Genomic DNA, 19,541 nt, shown 5'->3' with positions numbered 1-19,541 from the left:
AGATGTATCACAGAAAAGAGGTTAAACAAACTCTGACTCTATCCATAAACTCTGGGTCAACATACCCTCAGATGGGAAACTCTGGGTATCTGATTCCGTTACAGCTGGTATGAAGTGAGTCAATCAACCCTGAGTATGTAAACCCTGGGTTTCTTACGTGCACAAGCGCAATAAAAAGCCATCATCAATTGAGCAAAGATCTCACAAACTACCATGGCAACCACCCGGAACAGAGTAATTTATTTTACACCGATGGGTGAAATAAGCCAGCGTCAATGTGCCACTTCAGCGACTATAGTCGCTTAAATCGCCCGTGATTAGTCACGCTTTTTGGTCGCTTCATCACTTCATCGTGCCAGTGATGTGACGACCGGGGAATAATATGAATAAAATGTGTCCGAGGAGCCGGGGCAGCATCAGCAGAGGGATGCTGCATAGAGAGGGCTGATCACGTCTTCTACAGCCGTAGGATTACAGCACTTTTCATAGACAGCTCGTCTTGTACTTATGATTTAAATGATCAACTTACAGAGTTTCTATAGGATGAGTTCACTCAAAATGTAACTATAATTTAAATGGTGTATTCAAGGTGTATTCCACTTTTATCAGTAAGTTGGGGAAGTGTACAGCCCTCCCACTACAGTGGCTATAAAGACAACATCGGCTGTATGACGTCATTTATATTGATTTTTAATGTAATGTAGTCGTCAGCGTCGTCTGGACGTCCAAAAAAGATGTCATAAAAAGCATAGCTGAGCTTGGATTCAAACCCTCAACCATTCACTCCCAAGCACACTTCCTTACTGGCTGCGCCACCATAATTTTCAAACTATGATGTCTTTACATCAAGCTGTGTTACAGTACTCAACAATGTAAGGTTAATGTCGAGCCTTAAATGTTTATTCATTTACTGTAAATTGACATTTTCCCTTTACATTTGCCACAGGTTTGTACATAGGGGACTTCACAAAAGACGTCAGTAGGCGTTTTAATGCAGATTAACCTTACAGTGTCTTTAAATGATCTGCATCCACAAATCACAATTCCCATTAAAAGTCTGTTCATTTAACCCTCTGTTGTGATAATTTGATGAATTTCTCTTTACAAATGACATATTTACAGTAAATAAAGCAGGAACTCTTCGAACAATTTGTTTTAGCAACACCTCCAAATTATCATTATATTGTAATCATTGCTCCAAAGATGTAGTGTGACAGCTGAACAAAACCATGCTCCAGGTGAGACTTGGCCTCACAACCTCAGCATTGCTCAGCCAAATACTTGGTCCCGACCAGGTTAGGTGTTGCTTAAGTTTGAAATTATGAATAATTAAAATCCATCATTCAGACCAAAAACAACACTATTGTTACAGAAAAGGCAGGAATAAAAGAACCCAGACAGGAAGCTGCTGACACTGTTAATGCTTAAAAGCATGAGATTATTTATGATATTAATCCATTGGATGATAAACGGACAGCGCTGTGTTTAACTTTATTTAGTCAGCGAGAGAAGAGGCATTCACGCTTCGTAGGATACCCCCAAAGTGGGTCAACTGAACAAAACAGTGCTCCAGGTGAGGCTTGAACTCACAACCTCAGCATTGCTCAGCTGAATACAGTTTTATAAGTACCGCGCGCTAACCGATTGCGCCACTGGAGCTTTCCATGCTCACATATTTAATATGATAACTCGGAAACCATGAGAATTATCCAAGAAATCACATTAAAAATGAAGTGAAAACATTTCTATGCATCCATGACTCCGTCTACGGTACTCCACATCCCACAATGCAACGCACAAAACATTTCTGACAACGTGTTCCGCCACACGCTTCATCTTTGCTGTAGAAAAACTTTCAGATATAAACAATATTTATTCTTTTTCAGCATTTCCTCTGTAAACATGTTGATGTTTGTTTGTCGCTAAAAGCTGATGAGCTCTCCGATTCTTCTTATTCACCCAGAAAGGAAGTAAAATTGGACCCACGTTCCGTCTCAGCTGGTGCCAGTGTTACCTGGTGACAAACATTGATCTGTGCTGTAGAAAAACGTTCCGATATAAACAATATTTCATCTTTTTTTTCACACGTCATCTCATTAACACAGCAAAAAACAGACAAATGTTATTTTGGACACAAACATGGTCCACAGCAGACACAACACAACAGACATATAATAATAATGCATTGGATTTTATATAGTGCTTTATGAGAGACACTCAAAGCGCTTTACAGAATTAAGGCATTATTCTTTCACTCCACACTTAGTGGTGGTAAGCTACTATTGTAGCCACAGCTGCCCTGGGGCAGGCTGCCATAGTGCGCCATCGGTCCCTCCAACCACCACCAACACTCATTCACACACTACATTCATACTATAGGCAATGTGGGACACAATGCCCAAGGACACAATGACAGATACCACTGGAGCGACTGTCCCCCACTGTGGCACCTGGAATTCTCATCAATCAACTACTAACCAGGCCCAGACCTGCTTAGCTTCAGAGATCTAACCAGATCAAGCAACAAATAAGACAAATTAATTCACAAGATTCACAAATAACAACAAAAATACACAAAATTACAGAACAATATACAATAACATAACCAAAAAACCTACACAAAATATCACACAAAATACAACTACAAATACATCTTTCTATAAAAGCAAGGACTCTCTCTCTGTCTGTATGTGTGTGTCTGTCTGTGTGTGTGTATGTTCCTCAAATGTCTTTGCAAATCAGGATCAGACTGACCTGAGAGTTTCAACATGGTCGCTGCTTGGTTCAAGGATGTGCAATGTCGGATTTGTTTGGATTGCAATGATACGTTAATAAATTATTTCATAAATGCTTTACAAATTCCGTGTGCATCTAAACTGACTGTTGTGGATTAATGACACTAAACGAGTCTGGTCTGAGGAGATTTAGATCCTCGAGGACAACAAACTGGAATGGGAATAGATGGGGTTCAACTCCCCACAGTGTCCTTGCTAAAAGCCAAAATACATGAAAACACAATAGTTATCACTCTACACATTTCACAGCAAATCTAAATGTCCCTGAAGTTTCACCTTCAAACACAACCTCATTTGGTCATCCATGATAAAGCTGCTTAACCTCCCACTTTTTTATAGCAATACATGCTTCCTACGGGCACTGCACTAGTACTATTTAATGTGAACGCACAATATACTAATTTTGACGGTAGACTTGGTATGAGTATTACGTTAGTATTACTCATTGAGTTTGTAGTGTATAGTACGTCAGTGTGACATTTCGAACATAACACAGGATCGGTCATGAGTACTACATTACCTGCTGTTTTCACTGGATGCTACATTTTGTTTCGAGGCCTTCATGCCACAAACATCTCATCTGTCCTGCTGTTATTTTCCACGACACTAATTGGTGAAGCAGTAATTCCTGTCTCTTTCCTTTTACTTTTCCAACCGTCTGCCTTTTTCCTACATCCCGTCTGAGGAATCAATGTCATGATGGATAACAAGTGTGGCATATCTCAGCTTCCTCTTTAGGAAGGAGTGACAGGATCACTCCCAGTGCACGTGGAGAGGTGTGGTTCACGCACACGCACACGTGCGCGCACACACATGCACACACACACACACACACACACACACACACACACACACACACACACACACACACACACACACACACACACACACACACACACACACACACACACACACACACACACACACACACACACACACACACACACAGAGATCCATAAGAGCCCTGAGCTTTAGGCAACCTTGAGACACCGCACTGACTCTGGCCTTGCCAAGAGCATCAGCGCGTCTGTGTGCATTTTATATTTGAATGTGTATTAAAAGAAGAACATCCCACCTGCTGATATCAATCTCACCTGAACATATCAAGTCTAACCTCCTCCAACATCATTGAGATAAAACTCTTCCACTTGTGCATACTAGCTGATTTCATAAGGTATTTAAAGTGGGAGTCAAACACTGGAATAGTTCTGCTCTCCATCTATTCCACAGTCCTCCTCCCCTCGCCTTTCCTCTCCCAGGCCCACAGGGATATTAGCATTATCGATGAGCTCACCCCCGTCACCTCAGACACAGGCTCTTAAAAGAGAATAATTTCATGCAAATGAGATATTGATGAGCTAATGATTAATTGGCTGCCCGACTGTGTTAATATGCAATAGCTGTAGTGTAATATGCATTTCTAATGACTCTGTCTCAGTGTGTTCAAACAAATGGGCGAGTTTGATCATCGGGGTACTCAGAGGCTGTTCAGCATGTTAGCTCGGGGATAAAGCTTTGCCTGGAGCGCCTGTGCATGCTACCATGGGAATAGGTAGAGTGTGTGTGTGTCTGTGTGTGTATTAGTGTAAATATGGTGTGAACAGGGAGGGAATGAGCTGAGAACAATGGAGCATATTAAATATCAGGCCATTGTTGCTAAAGGTCCTGTAGCTCTCCTGCAGAGGGAAGATCATCAAACCTGCACAAACTGCTCCGTCCTGTCCGCCTCTCCAACTAATCTGTTAACAAATCTTCATTTTTCCTTCATCAAACCATCCTGAGAGTGTGTTTGCACTACAAACTTTATAGTAATTTATAAAAATCACGCACTGCTTTGCGCTAATTGTGCCGTGCTTACGGGCTGATGAAATTCTTCATACTTGTTTCACTAATATTAAATTTCAGTGCATAGATATAAAATAGTCTGTGTAGGGTATATTGCTGGCTGTTGCAAAAAGTCTCCCTAAAAATGTGCTTTTTGCTCATTTTGTATTTTATAAGTTTTGGTTTAAAATTAAACTTTTTAACACCAACGAAAATCATTAATCATTCAAAAGAGTTTAGGGGTTTACCAGTGGTTTGATCTCAGGGACAAAGAATCAGTGTATTCTTAAAGTATTGCTTAGAAATTTAGAAGGAAAACCATAAATCACTGACAAAAATGCACTCTTGTGTCCCTCTCTCTCATTAGTGGTGACATTTGTCAGTTTAATATTATTTTATGTACAGAGAGCAGGTACGGGCAACCAATTTATCCAAGATAGCACCGACCAGACTTTGTCTAACCACACATTCTCCTTTATACTGGATGTATTTATCTGACATTTGTGCAATACCCCCCTGGTATTGACACACCCCACGAGTACTTTTTTTTCCCAACGATATATTTATTATTTTTTAGATTTTACAACACACAACAACGATACAACCACATATCTGTGCTTCTGTTTCTTCATGAAAAATGACAACTTACAAAAGTGTTCAGAGACTTCCATAATTTCAAGAAAGAGGAGACAAAAATGTCAAAACTAAAACAAAAACAAAACAAATCAGGCAAGGTACAATCCCAAGTCCAGTGAGTCTCAAGAGTCCTCCTCAATATGATCCTCAGGTAGATCCAGACGTTCCACATGTGTGATAAATGGCCTCCATATAGATTCCCCACATGTACTTTAAGTATTTTATCACAATGACATTATTAGTGTGTGTGAGGTTATCTATTATCAAACACTATGATATGTCGTTAATTATTCATCACTATGTTACACAGATTCATCAGAGTATTCTATAGTGTGAGCGGTTCATATGTTGTTGAGAGCTTAAATACGAGCTATAAGTGAAGGGCCTGACTGAAGCCTTGCAGCCTGTGTGATTAACAGCTGATTAATAAACCAGGGAAAAGACTTGTCACCAGATAATCCAAGGGCAAAATGACTTTTTTGGTTTTCTGTAACAATTGTCTCTGAACTCCACACACACAATGTCAGGACTGATGATGGAATAATGCCAAACCTGTCCTTTTGTATTCTGGGATTTATGAGGTCACCCAATGTCTCTGTCATAAATTTATAGAACAAGTGACATGGGTACAGAGTAAAATTATGCCAATTTAGGGAAAACTGTGTGTGTACGTGTGTGTGTGTGCATGTGTGCATTGGATGTGGCCGTGTGAATTATCTTTTCTATTGTCATTCTGTCTCTCTATCTTTCTGTTTGTCTGAGAGCAGAGACAGACTGTGTGGATACGACAAACAAGCAGGAATCAGGTTTGGTGATGTTCCTGAACAGAAACATTAAGACGAATAGACGGTTTGACAAGTGTGGACGGGCAATAGAACAGGCAGACCTGTGACCAGACCTGTCTGCACTGATAGGCCTGCTGACACCTGCAAGTGTGTGTGTGTGTGTGTTGATGGCTGCCACTCAACCCACTAATCTGCCATCAGCTGTGTGACAGGTGAATGTGCTGTTTTCCTGTCCTGCTCCTTCAATCACCAACTATCACTCTTCACACTGTCAGCTGTGAACACCTTAGGATTCTGTGTGTGTGTGTGTGTGTGTAATATAATGGCTGTATCCCACAGTTTGAGTGTGTAAATCAGGGATGGGCAACTTCTATCACAGCGGGGGCAACAAAAATGTGATTGTCTGATCTGAGGGTCACATTATTAACATTCATGCCAGCATTTAAAAGAATGACCAATCTTTGTTTTCTTTTGGTGTGTTTTTCAAGTCATTATGTGTATTTTTGTTTGATTTTTCATTTTGTGAATTTTAAAGCAAAAAATTACGTAGAAAACACCACAAAATGACCAAAAACACACAAATGGACAACAAAAATACACACAAATGACTCCAGAAAACAAGAGAACGGCTTCCAGAATAGAAAAAATAACAGAAAAATATACAAAACAACATTAAAAATTCACAATATGACTCCTAAAAGACAACAAATATACACAAAATGACTCCAAAAACACAAGGAACGGCTACCAGAATACAAAATTACAGAAAAATGTACAAAATAACACCAAAAATTCACAATATGACTCCAAAGTCACATCAAATGTATACAAAAGGATTCAAAAAAGACAATAAAAGAGATAATCAAAATGAGAGAAACATAATAATACATAAAATGTATCCAAAAATACACAAACATAATCTTTCATCATGAAACTTAAAAAAAATGAAATAATAACTTAAATCAAATCTGACATTTGTGTCCTCATATATTTAGTTTAATGACTCGTTCAACAAATGTAACTATTTCTTGGTGTTGACTGCAGCCGACAGTTTGAGTATCATACAATATTTCATCATTATAAGTCATTACAGTAACATTTTATTCTATATCTGAAGCCATGGACCTCCCTGCATGTCAGTGCCATAATCAAAGTGCATTAATGACTAAGTCTTAATGTTGAATGAAACACAGCATTTGTGTTTATTCATGAAAAAGTAAAACTCCGTTAATGTATTTTTGTTCTCCTTAAACGACCCAAACAGGACACGGTAAAGAAAGTGCAACAGTGTGTTGTTGTGACATCTGCACTGAATTTGTGACTGAATCAGAGCAGCTGAACGTCTACGTGCTGGTCAGGTCTGATCAGCCCACAGATCCATTAGGTTAGTATGCAAATGTATGTAGATCAGGGTCATTGATCGAGGTGAGTGGGCTGTTTTTAAGGCCTGCTGATGCTGATGAGGGAGGAAGGGTTGGCGTGACCTGTCTGTGTGTAACTCAATACAGTGTCACATTACAGCACAACTCAATCACTTACAATCCTGAGTGGACCAGGTAATGATGTCACTTCCTATTGGAGCAGAGGGCATCACAAGATGACTCTGACCTCTGCAAACCTACAGAGGGATGTTGATGTTACACATTCACCTGCATGTAAATTACAATAATTCCCTTTGTGCGGGTTCTCAAGAACATTACTTTTTAAAGAAAAGGTTATGTGTTCATATACCATTCCCGTCTATTTTTAATCGTTTCCAGCATTGAAGCAGTTTCATATGTGTTCTATAATTGTAAATACTTGATGTTCAAGAGCAAGTGAATGCAAAAGTTTATAAAAGCATATTTCATACTCACAGGGAGAACAGCTCCCAGGAAGGATTACAGCACAGGAATCAAACCCAGGCCCCCCTGGAGTGCTAGCCATCATTATTCAATAGAGATGGGATGATTGACAGTAGAGTTTAGATTCTTGGCCCTAGACCAGCCCAAACTCGGGTCGGGCTTCATTTTTCACTTTTTTTTTTCTCTATTACATTAATATTATTTTTTAATAAACACAAAAACACTTCTATATTGTTGTGGTATCATTTCTAAAGTGATTTCTGCTTGTAGAGGGACAGGATATTGACGGCGTTTTGTTTTGTTGTTCAGCGTTCACATTCACTGAATATTATTTGGCTGATTTTGTTCATTCCTCACCTGCTGCTGGAGCGCAGGAAACAAATATGATTGGTGCTTCAGTCTGGTCTGCGCTCCACGCACGGGCCGCCCGGTCTGGTCTGCATACTGTAACGGACTGGGTTCTATGTTCTGGTTCTGTTATGCTGAGATTTCCCATGGCCGAGAAGGCATCATGGTTATGTGCAGCTTTCACTGACAATGTGTGTATTTGTTTACATGTGTTCTGAGTGTTGATTGGCTGGGAGGCTGGGGAAAGGGCGGGCGTAAGCGGGGAAAAGAGTGAACAATTCTGTTCCCACGGTAGTGAGTGTATGACGGTGTAAGTCGTTTCTTTGTGTGTTTGATTGTTTATTTTTGGCGTGTTACTACGACCCCATTAAAGCCTGTAAAACTGTGTTAATGGCTTGAGTCAGGTTATCGAGTCACCGCAGAGCTGTGGTGCATGTGTGCCCCCCCCCTCTCTCCCAGCTCGCCGTGCGAGGCACCGCGCTACTAATCTTCTGGCAGCGATACATTCAATAAAATAATAATTTACGTCGGGCTGGGGCCTACAATTTAAGTTAATGAATCGGGTCGGGTCGGGTCGGGTCGGGTTGGGTCGGGTCAGGTCGGGCTTTATGCCCGCGGGCCCGGTTCGGTTCGGACAGGTTATTTAGGCCCGATCTAACCTATAATATACAAAGTTCATTATAAATGATAACAAGGTCATGATAACCAATGTTTTTGGAAAGGGAAAAAACACAAAAAAATTCCAATTGGGGAAAACATCCATGCTCTTTTTTTACTTGAACTCAGGACATACTTAGTCTGGGTGTGACCTTTACAACACAATAGGAATATTAAAAACTACACCCATCCATCCCTTTTCTGACCCACTTGTTTTTAGTTTCAGGGTCTACTGGTGCCTATCTCCAGCTCTCAATGGGGGTTAGGCAAGGTACACCGTGGACAGGGCGCCAGGGGGACATACAGACAACAACTCACAGTCGTGTTTTTGGATTGTGGGAGGAAGGTGGAGTACCCAGAGGAAACCCACGCAGCACGGGGAGAACATGTACACTCCACACAGAAAGGACCCAAGTGCCCACCCCAGGGTTTGAACCCAGGATCTTCTTGCTGTGAGGCAGACATGCTGAACACTAATCCTCATGTTACACTTTCAGCAAAACCAAAATAGTTGACCCTTACCCACACCTTCCACTGCCCCACCCTAACTCCATCTCCCCCGTTCCTTTCCCCCCTCAGCCATATCTTCCCTCTAATAAAGTTTTCTTACCATTCCTTAAGGAAGGCTGGTGATGGTCAGAGATTGCACTACATGTAGTGTTGACCTTAAACAACATGTGCAAAAGAATACTAAAAATAAAATTTATATAATCAAAACATCAAACTAAAACAGTCGATACATCCCAGATTTCAGATGTGAACTTGAACTCTTTTCATTATATATTAGCATGTCAACATTTTCTGGCTGCAAATGAGACCTTTGAACATGAACTTTGTGTCCTGCAGTTCTAAAGACACTCGCTTGAGACGACGAATGCAGCAGGAATGGAAAGGTAGGCTTCACCCACCCTTTGCACGTGACATGTTGATATAACCATATATCGCACAAGATATCGTCTCATTTCCATTATTTAATATTGACTAAAACATTTCTTAAGAAGTGTATATAGACAGAACACATGTGTATGTTTCCGGTCTTTCATTTTGTCAGAGGAGAAATAAAGTAACAGAATTTGTGATCTTCTAATATTAGAATACACTTTTATCGATCCCAAGAGGGCAATCCGTCTCAGCCAATAGCAAAAATAAATTGTAATAGTCGGCGTTCAACCCTTAGTGGCCAGTAACTCTGACATTTTACAACACATTTTACTAAAATGTTAAAAGTTGGACTAGGATCACTCATAAACAAATACATATGTATTCAGCAGAAAAAAAGTGGGTTTGGGGTTTAGTTACTTTTTAAGGAAAATGGATAGAACATGTGTGTGTATGTGTGCTTTTCTCCTGTCTGGAAGGTGAGTTCAGAGGACGCATAACGTAGCAGAATCTGTGATGTTCTAATGTTGTACTTTACCTCACTCTGAACTGTAAGTTTCTGTGTAATTAGAAAGAAACTGCTTAAATCTCGATACAAATGGAGAACAACGTGAAAAGAAATCACACTTCATGTATTTAATAGTTTGTAGCTTGATACAAAATGAAACTACCTATACTCGTATTTTTGTCCTGTGTTATTAGGAAGACCAAGAACGTCCACCTTCATAAATCTGAATGAGTAACTCAGAGATCGTGAGAAGTAAAAAATAAAAAAAGTCTCTAAGGATGGGGAAACCTCATTAAAGCCCAAATGGAAAGTGTATCATATTTATTGTGGTTAATGGGTGCACGTACTGTACTTGTGTGTGAGTCTCTACCATCTGCAATAATGGGAGCCGACAGCCCCCCCACACCCCTCAGTGCAGTGTGTGTCTATGGGCTGATTCAGAGTGACAGTGTAGATTAGGGGTGTAATCCCCGCAGAGCTACAGGGGATCTATCAGAACCCAGGGCTACACACACACACTTACACACACACACACGCACACACTGCAAAGTAAATTAATTGAAATGTTAATGGAGAAGCAGACACTGTTCTTAATTTTTGGGTGCACGACTATAGGATAGGATCATTTATGAAGAGAATTAAAATGGGGATTTGAGTAATCAAAATCTAAATGTTAAATTGGTCGCCACATGTAAAACTAAATGTTTAGAAATTATACAAAGTGGGCAGGTCAGTGCGATCGACAGGCACTGACCTGCCCATTTTGCATAATACATCATATACTTGGTGACCGATTTAACGTTTCAATTTTGATTTAAAATTTCGATATTTTTCATCTGTATACATTTTCAACAATGAATTTCTGTCTCAAATGAAAGAAAAATGAGGTAAATGTGAGGAAAGTGAGATAAATGTTCAGAATATGTCGGCTATGAAACAGTGACTGTGTTTTTACATTCGGCACCCTAAATGATTTTGGCTTCACAAACGTTGCAGGATCTTAAATGTCTCCTAATTGTCAGAATCCCTGACTGACAACCTTTGGTTTTATATGTTCACAGGTCATGTTAGCAGAGTGAATGGGGGTAATTAGTTAACACTATGTACTCAAGGAAAAGTTCACTATATTTGTCTTTTTTTTTTTTACCCCCCAAAAAATGAAATATCTGAGGTGGCAGAAAAATAAAAAGCAGTGTTTTGAGTTTTCCCGGATGTGTCGAGGAAAAACACTTAGAGGGAGGCTTTGATCTTGGTTTTAATTAGCTCCTATCCCCCTCTAGTATTCCTCTTTTCTGTATTTGCAAGAAAGCACATGAACAATGCTCACAACCAAGCCCCTTCTGCCTATATCAGCATTTTACTTAACTTTCCCTCTTAACTTGTTTTTTCTCTCTTTACTTCTCAAAGTGTAGCCTTGTCATTCCCCCCAAAAAAATGCCACCGTGTCTCCTAAAAGCGTCAAAGTAAGAACTAAGAAGTGATGTCCATCATGTTGATTTTAGTATGCGTCCAACATACGAGGCACGTAATAAATTCATCACATGGATGTATTTGAATCAATATTAATTTAAGGCATCTCATGATGGCAAATCGATGGCAGCATCTTTAAGAGGCTCCTTTGCATGTTGAGCACCTTGTCTCTGCCGGTGAATGGAGACGTGACGAGAGGTGAGGGGGGCGTCCATGGCGGTGCCAGCGGGGAGGCCCCAACTCACTCATTATCTCCCCTCAATTAGACCTTCTTACTTCAGCACCACCAGCCTCACTGTGTGCTTTCCCTGCTGAGTTCTTTACCCAAACAAGTTTCCTCTCACTGATCACTGAGACACACTTGGACAGGCCTTCTCTCTCTCTCTCTCTCTCTCTCTCTCTCTCTCTCTCTCTCTCTCTCTCTCTCTCTCTCTCTCTCTCTCTCTCTCATTCTGGCCTTCAAGAAAGACACAGTTGGATCTGATTGAAGCACATTGTGTTATAGTTTTAAAACCAATGAATGTTATACTGTATGTCTTCATTTCTGCAGTCAATCTTATGTATTCCTAATTTCTCAGTGATGAGTTTGACTTTAAAGCTGCTGGAGACAATCTTATTTTATCAGATAAAGAGAGTGAGGTGATATCACAGGGAATGCTGGGAACAAACAGGAACAAAAATGGAGTCAAGCCAATCACTGTCCTCCTCGTCTGACGTAGAAACGCAAGAAGTGTGATTTATTGATCAATGAGGCCTACACTATGTCTTTATCTGATCGTCTTGTAAGGTTTTCTTTACCTTCTTCCCGTTTCTTTTCATTGAACAGCTCCAAGGACAGATGATAAGAGTAATACTATTTTCATGAGGTTCATTCATAAGCAAAGTTTAGTAGACTAAGCCCACACACAGGTGGTGGAGGAAGATGTCTGTGTTCCTCCATGTCTGTTTCTCTCTGCGTCTCTATTCTGTGTCTGTGTCTGTCTGTTCAACAGTAAAAACCAAGCTTCCTTTAGTCCTTTTAATCTCCAACAGCTTTAAACACTTCTTTTAGTCTCAACAAATGTATTGCACTTTTCTTTCACTTCACTGTTATTGTGACTTCATCAGTGCTCATTATTTACAGAACCGGTCGTGTTATCATTTTGAACATGCAAACATCGGTTAGCGTGTGGTACAATATCTAGCTGAGCAATGCTGAGGTTGTGAGTACAAGCCTCACGTGAAGCACACTTTTGTTCAGCCATTGCACTGTTCACACACTTTGGGCTTTGTGTAACACTTGACTGTTATTGAAATATCATCAGTGTTCATTATTTACCGCAACCACATCCTTAAAGTGGATTGACGACAGCAAAATGTCTACATTTTTAGAAGTATTGTATTTTTTTTAATAATTTGAATGTGTACAATAGGACGGCTGAACTAAAGCTGTGCTCCAGGTGAGGCTTGAACTCACAACCTCAGCTTTGCTACGGCAGAATTGTTTGTTGTACGCTGTGACCCTGAAAAAAAGGAACAAGCAGGTCAGAAAATTGATTGATGGATGTTTTTTTTTAAAATTTAAAACCAGTGTGAATTTGTTATTATGACTTATAAAGTGCTAGTTAGTTACCAGAACTACTGTACATGACATGCTCCAAATACTAAAGTGTGTGTAAAGTGCTATGACTGAAAGAAATTGTGCTGCATATGAAGCTTGAACCCTCAACCTTGGCATTGCTGAGCTGAATACTGGTGTAAAAGTACCACACACTAACCAATTGTGCCACTCGAGCTTTGAATGATCACTTGTTTAAAATATTAACTCATCCATCATGAGAATAAACAATTGCTTTAAAGCTAGTGTGAATGTTGAACATCTCTACAGTCAGTCTTGATCATTACGGTGTCCTGATTTATCAGTAACGTGTTTTACTTTCAGAGCTCGGTTACTCTGAACTGTCTGTGTTTACCATTCCTGAATTATCTCTGATAACACAGCTCATCTTCTCGACCTGTGCAATTTGTGTGATCTGCCATGAATCTCATGAGCAACACACTGGTTCGATTGTTAGGGAGAGTCGTCTACACATCGAACCCTATGAGCCCTGTGTGCCTTTGTGGAAGTCTCTGGCCTCTTGTAGTCCCAACACAGGAGAGGTTACACACTCACTGTTAGTATTCTCCTCAGAACATACACACATGTCACACTGAGGGGAACACCTGAGCTGAGGTGTAACATATAAATTAAATCTTGTGTCTTTGCACGGAGAGAAGGAAACTTGTTATGGGATGAAGAGTTTTACAGAAAAACAGTGAAGGCAGCGAGTAAGAGTAAGTAGAAGAAGTGTGTGTGTGTGTGTGTGTGTGTGTCAAAGTAAGAGGGAGAAAGTTTTGTCTTTCCATCACTAGTCCAGCTCCTGGTCCCTCGGTGCTCCTTCCTTCCTACCCCCCAGAGGGCCCGTTGTTTAGGGTTGCGGAGCCTACCTAGGCCTTGATGAATGTCTCCCCGTCAACATATTAAAGAGTTGCTATTGTTGCTGTGACAACAAGGTGTTGCGGTCGCTGTGGGGAGCACCATGGAGACCAGTGACAGAACTCCAGAATTCTCCTAATCATCGCGAGCTGTCAGGAAGCACCTGGCCTGACACCTCTGCTTAAAACCTGTCTCCCAGGCATAAGATAATTACAAGTGCCAGCAGAGAAACAGAGAGCAGGCAGGCAGAAGGCAAGTGAGCTGCTGAGAGAGAAAGAGAGATTTCTTTCTCATAAGTGGCTGTGTGAGAGGCTGGAGCTTTTTTTAGATAGACGAGATGCCATTGAGGTAGTGGAAGTGTTCAAAGGCAGGAGTGGAGTTGAGCTCGGGGAGGCGTCTGGGGGGTGTCTCCCCTCTTCCCCCCGCAGAGAAGAGTCGGGGAGGTGGTCCCTCGACAGCGCTGTGGGGGACAGCTAAGGGACGGAGCTGTCAGTGGGCTCACGTTCACACATGTTTAGAAGACAGGGAATGTTTGACTGGTCCAGCAGCAGCAGCAGCGACGTGGAGGAAGCTCTGGAAAAGTTCCACTAAAAGTTGTGGAGGCATCTAGTGTACTTTTAGTTGGAGGTAAATAGAGTGTTGGTTTAGGAAAACGAGCGCTCAGGGCTTACAAAACAACTGACATGCCACAATGTTCTCTCTCTGTTTCTGAGGAAAAAAGGAAACACACACGGCTCAAGTCACACTGCGCGCTAACCAAGGCCACTGGAGTTTGGTATAATAACATATTAGAAGCGTTAACACTGGAACAATTAGAATGAAAAAATATGAAAATGATGTCAGAATTGGTTTTCGAGTTAACATTTTCTACATGTGATCACACAACGCTCCAATGGTGCAATCGGTTACAGATATAATCGACTAAAATACGCAGCATGAGTTCATGTTTTTTTTTTTTTTCAGATTCAGTGAGCATTGATTAACCGGATATTGGACAATATTGACAAAATTGTGCTCAAGGTGATGCCTGAACTCACAACCTCAGCATCGTTTAGCTGAATACTGTCCTATAAGTACTGTGTGCTAACCTATTGCACCACTAGAGCTTTGTATAACCACATGTTTAAATTTACCAGCATAAGAACAAAACCAGTGTACATTTTTTTATTATGACTTCATACCAGAAGTACATATTTAAAGCACTGTTAATTTAGTCGACTGAAAGCTTTTGTCAACAAAATGTTTTGTGACAATGACCAGACATGTCATGGATGAAAAGTATATCAAGGTATATTTCTATTTTTGTCAACTAATAGGAACTAAACTATAATTTTGTCACATGGAATGAAATCCCATCACACATTGATTACATCAAATCTGTCCGTGCATGTATTTAACATTAACACCATCCAATGTCAAGTTGATCAATGGGAATTGAATCTGTAAAAAAAATGCATTAACTCTTGCTTTATATTATAGTCGACTATATCAAGATTTAGTCGTCTAGAAACTTGAACTCATTTAGTTTAGAATATAACAGGATTAAACCTGATGGCTATATTTTGACTACATTGTGTCCTAATCAAAAGACTAAAACTAAATAAAAAATTGCTGTTAAAATAAACATGTTTTCAGTGGACACAGTGTTTGCTCTAAATCCTAAAGTGCAACTAAACTGTGCTCCAGGTGAGGCTTGAACTCACAACCTTGGCATTGCTCAGCTCAATACTTTTGTATAAGTACCACGTGCTAACCAATTATGCCACTGGAGCTTAATTTACTGCTTATTAACTGTTTAAAATGTTAAACCGGGCACAAAGAGAATGAATAAACATGAAAACTGATGCCGTACCTGTTTTAAAACCAGTGTGAATATTAAAGCGAGGGTGGGCAATTTTCTCCAGATACACTTTTTAAGTTTTTGGATGAAATTTTCTGAATGTCCTGATAGGAATTAAGATCTTTTGTGCTCTGAAAAAAAAAACGATGAAAATCTGTCAACTGTAGCAGCTGTAAACCTGTAATAACTTCGACCAATGGAAAAAAACAAAACTAACCGTTTTTTTTTTTTTAACCAATCACGTCTCCCTGTCTCCTCGAATGCACGAGCCCACACTCAAAGCGCGTCACTTGTGACGGACTTAAAACAGAGTTTTTTGTCACGTTTTAAAACATATATAATGAGAAAGTTTAGTGTTTACTTACTGCTGAATGAGACATGAGATGACAAAGTTTCTACACAATACAAACAATGAGCTTATGCGGACAGCAGCAGCCCTGCTTGTGCACGTGAGTGAAGGACGGAGCACAGAGGGGAGGGGGGAGGAGGATGAAGGCGGAGCCAACCGGAAAGCTACATTCAAAATCATGCTAGCTTTCGAAAATCCCCTACCCTACCTTTAAACATTTCATCTACAATTCTGAAGTCAATCTTGGGCCTCATCAATCAATTAATCAAAGATCATTTGCTCAAAAAAAGCCGAAAAAAGGTTATAATTGTTGCTCGAAAGTTTGTTTTGATCTCCACTGTAAACACTCGCTTATCAATATTTTTGGAAAAGTTTCTCGCATTGCATTGTGGGAAGTAGATTCCTGTAGACGAGTGGTGTCAAACTAATTTTTGTTCAGGGGCCAAATATGGAGCAGTTTGATCTCAAGTGGGCCACAGATTGTATACGGGAAAACAAGTCATTTCAACATTATTGTGCCTTAGTTTATGCTTCTACATATAAATAAAATACAAAATCTGTAAGAAATTGACAATATCAAAGATATAAGTAATATATATCAGTCCCAACAGGATCTTCACTTTAAATTTCCTAGATTTTGTCACCAATTTTTATTTAATTAAGGGAAATATTACGTTATAATTTGAGAAAAATGTAAGGTTTCATAAGAGTGTTTTCAGCATTTTAACATTAAAAATGTTTGCAATCATGCGATATAAGCACCTGGAAAAATGTGAGCACCTGCAAATATTGTTGAGCTTCATTTACACAATGATTCATGTTTTCTCATTCATTTTGCTGCAAAGGGCTGGATTTGGGTCCCGGGCCACATGTGCTGTAGACAAATGCATAAATGTGTTTTTCCTTTATTCTTTGCCCTAAAAAAACTCTGGTGTTTTCACTAAGTTGTAGCAAAACAATGTAAGGTGTTTATTTTGGGGTTTACAAAGAAAGATCTACATTCAATATTGAACAAAAATGGAGTCGAGTCAATCACTGTCACAAAAATCACAATTTAACACAAGACATTTCTTTTAGTTTCAGCAAATGTACTGCAATTTTCCTTCACTTAACTGTTTTTAGAATTCATCAATGCTCATCATTTAGCAGAACCGGACAGTGTTTGTGAACAAGCAAAAAAAAAAAAAGTGCGACGGCTGAACAAAATGCTGATGAGGCTTAAACTCACAACCTCAGCATTGCTCAGCTGAACACTATCGTATAAGTACAGTGCGCTAACCGATTGCACCACTTGAGCTTCATAATTGTTGGGTCACCAATTCAAATCTAACTTTGGGCAATCACTGTGGGTGGTTGAGTAAGTCCCTTAACTCTAACTGGATAAAAAGCGTGTGTTAAATGACATTTTAAGCATGTTAATGTACCCACTGAAGGTCACTGTAGAGTTGTGGGGAGCTAGACCTGTAAGTAAGTAAGCAAGTAATGTTTATTTCTATAGCACCTTTCACAGACAGAGGTCACTAAGTCCTTTACATATCAGCTCATTCACACACCACTGGGACAATGCTGCCATGCAAGGTCCTAGTCATCCACTGGGAGCAACTTGGGGTTCAGTGTCTTGCCCAAGACCCCAACCTCTCGACCAGAGGACGACCCCTCTACCCCCTGTGATATAATGCTGGATCACGTTCTACCAGACACCTCTGGGTACGAAGGAGGGGCAGCCATGAAGATACACAGACAGAGACCGAGTCTGATTAGTCCCTCCTAGCTCCTTTTCTATCCACTTTTCCTTAATCCCCGGAAGTGTTTAAGGGGTGGCCATGATAAAGAGCGTTCCAATTTTCTTTAAGGTAAGGAAACTATAGGCTCAATGCTTCCTTTATAACCTCCTTTAGCCTAGGAAACACTGATGCATCCTTTACCAAATAATACAAGATAATGCTGACCCACAATTCCGTGCGGCGACAACATTTAAAGGGACACCACAGAAACTCATGATGACCGTGAAGGGACGGAGATCATGTAAGTTACCAATACAATAATATGCCTTGAACAACTTTAAATAATTTAAAACCCATATCTTATTATATGTAAGCCATATCCAATTATAACTGACATGAAAAGGGATCAGAGACATTTTAGCCACATTATAATTTATTCAATATAATTCACTGTGTTAACAACCATACTCACATTCTTTTAGTTTTGCTTTTGTACCTTGTACCTCTTTTCCTTTGATTTACATTCAAACCTTGTGATTTTTGAGATTATATCAGTGGAAGTGTTATAAATGCGCTTTTAGTCCATTATCAGAAATTTGTGGTTTTCCCCCACGCAGACATCACTAACCTACGCGGGTGAAGTTCGTCTGATTGTCAAAACAAACGTGATTGCATATTCCTCACTCCTCTACTAACATCTTTCCATGACGTCATCCATGGGGTTATGGAAAAGTGAATAGGAAAGGAGATAGCAGCCAGTGACAGACATAGACACAGAGCGGCTGTTGTAAATGTCATGCTAACATACTACTCATACTAAGTCTGACAACAAAATGAGTATGTAGTGCATTCAAATGAGATAGTATGGGAATATTGAGTAAGCAAGAAATACCCAGATGTATATTATATGGGGACATTTTTGAGGTGTGCACGGTGGGCACACTGGTCACACTCAACCTCCCCATAATGCATGAGGTGGTTGAGTCCTGGGTCAAACATTCCCTTTTAAAAACAAAAGCATCTCTTCTTGTTTTCCATTAGTTTTTTAATGCTAAATAGGACTTTTGTTTTGAAGTTAACTGGAAGTTTTGTCAGTAGCACAATGGAGGGTCTCCAAAAATGTTCAAAATGTCGGCAAGAAATGTGCATCCGAGAGTTTTATGGATTAAATGACCATGTGTTGATATTCTACTTGGTCACTTTCTCACTTAAAATGCTTTCAGAACGTAAAAAGGTGGAGAATATTAGCCTCATTGTGCTTTAGGTTTTGGTCATAGATTTGAAATGCTTCTTGGGAAACTTGGAACATGGGCGGTTTCTTCATAAGGGCGATCAGGGCAACGCCCTACCAAAGGGGAAGAAGGAGTGATTTTTTTCTATCATAATATTCCTCAATGTTACAGGGTTGTGACAGTTCAAGACCATTT

At 40.0% G+C, this 19,541-nt stretch overlaps 2 non-coding genes across 2 annotated transcripts; both read right to left on the bottom strand.

Annotated features, from left to right (window-relative positions):
• Positions 1-1,565: 1,565 nt before the first annotated feature.
• On the bottom strand, positions 1,566-1,659 carry trnai-uau (transfer RNA isoleucine (anticodon UAU)). Its single transcript has 2 exons — positions 1,622-1,659; positions 1,566-1,601 (listed from the first exon to the last, which is right to left on the bottom strand). It is a non-coding gene; the product is annotated as a tRNA-Ile (tRNA).
• Positions 1,660-15,879: 14,220 nt separating this feature from the next.
• Positions 15,880-15,973, bottom strand: trnai-uau (transfer RNA isoleucine (anticodon UAU)). Its single transcript has 2 exons — positions 15,936-15,973; positions 15,880-15,915 (listed from the first exon to the last, which is right to left on the bottom strand). It is a non-coding gene; the product is annotated as a tRNA-Ile (tRNA).
• Positions 15,974-19,541: the final 3,568 nt, after the last annotated feature.

Source organism: Gouania willdenowi, chromosome 6, assembly GCF_900634775.1.
Source record: "Gouania willdenowi chromosome 6, fGouWil2.1, whole genome shotgun sequence".
NCBI classification, from domain to species: Eukaryota; Metazoa; Chordata; class Actinopteri; order Blenniiformes; family Gobiesocidae; genus Gouania; species Gouania willdenowi.
Note: the sequence above shows the minus strand (reverse complement) of the source record. Positions and strands in the feature narration are given on the sequence as shown.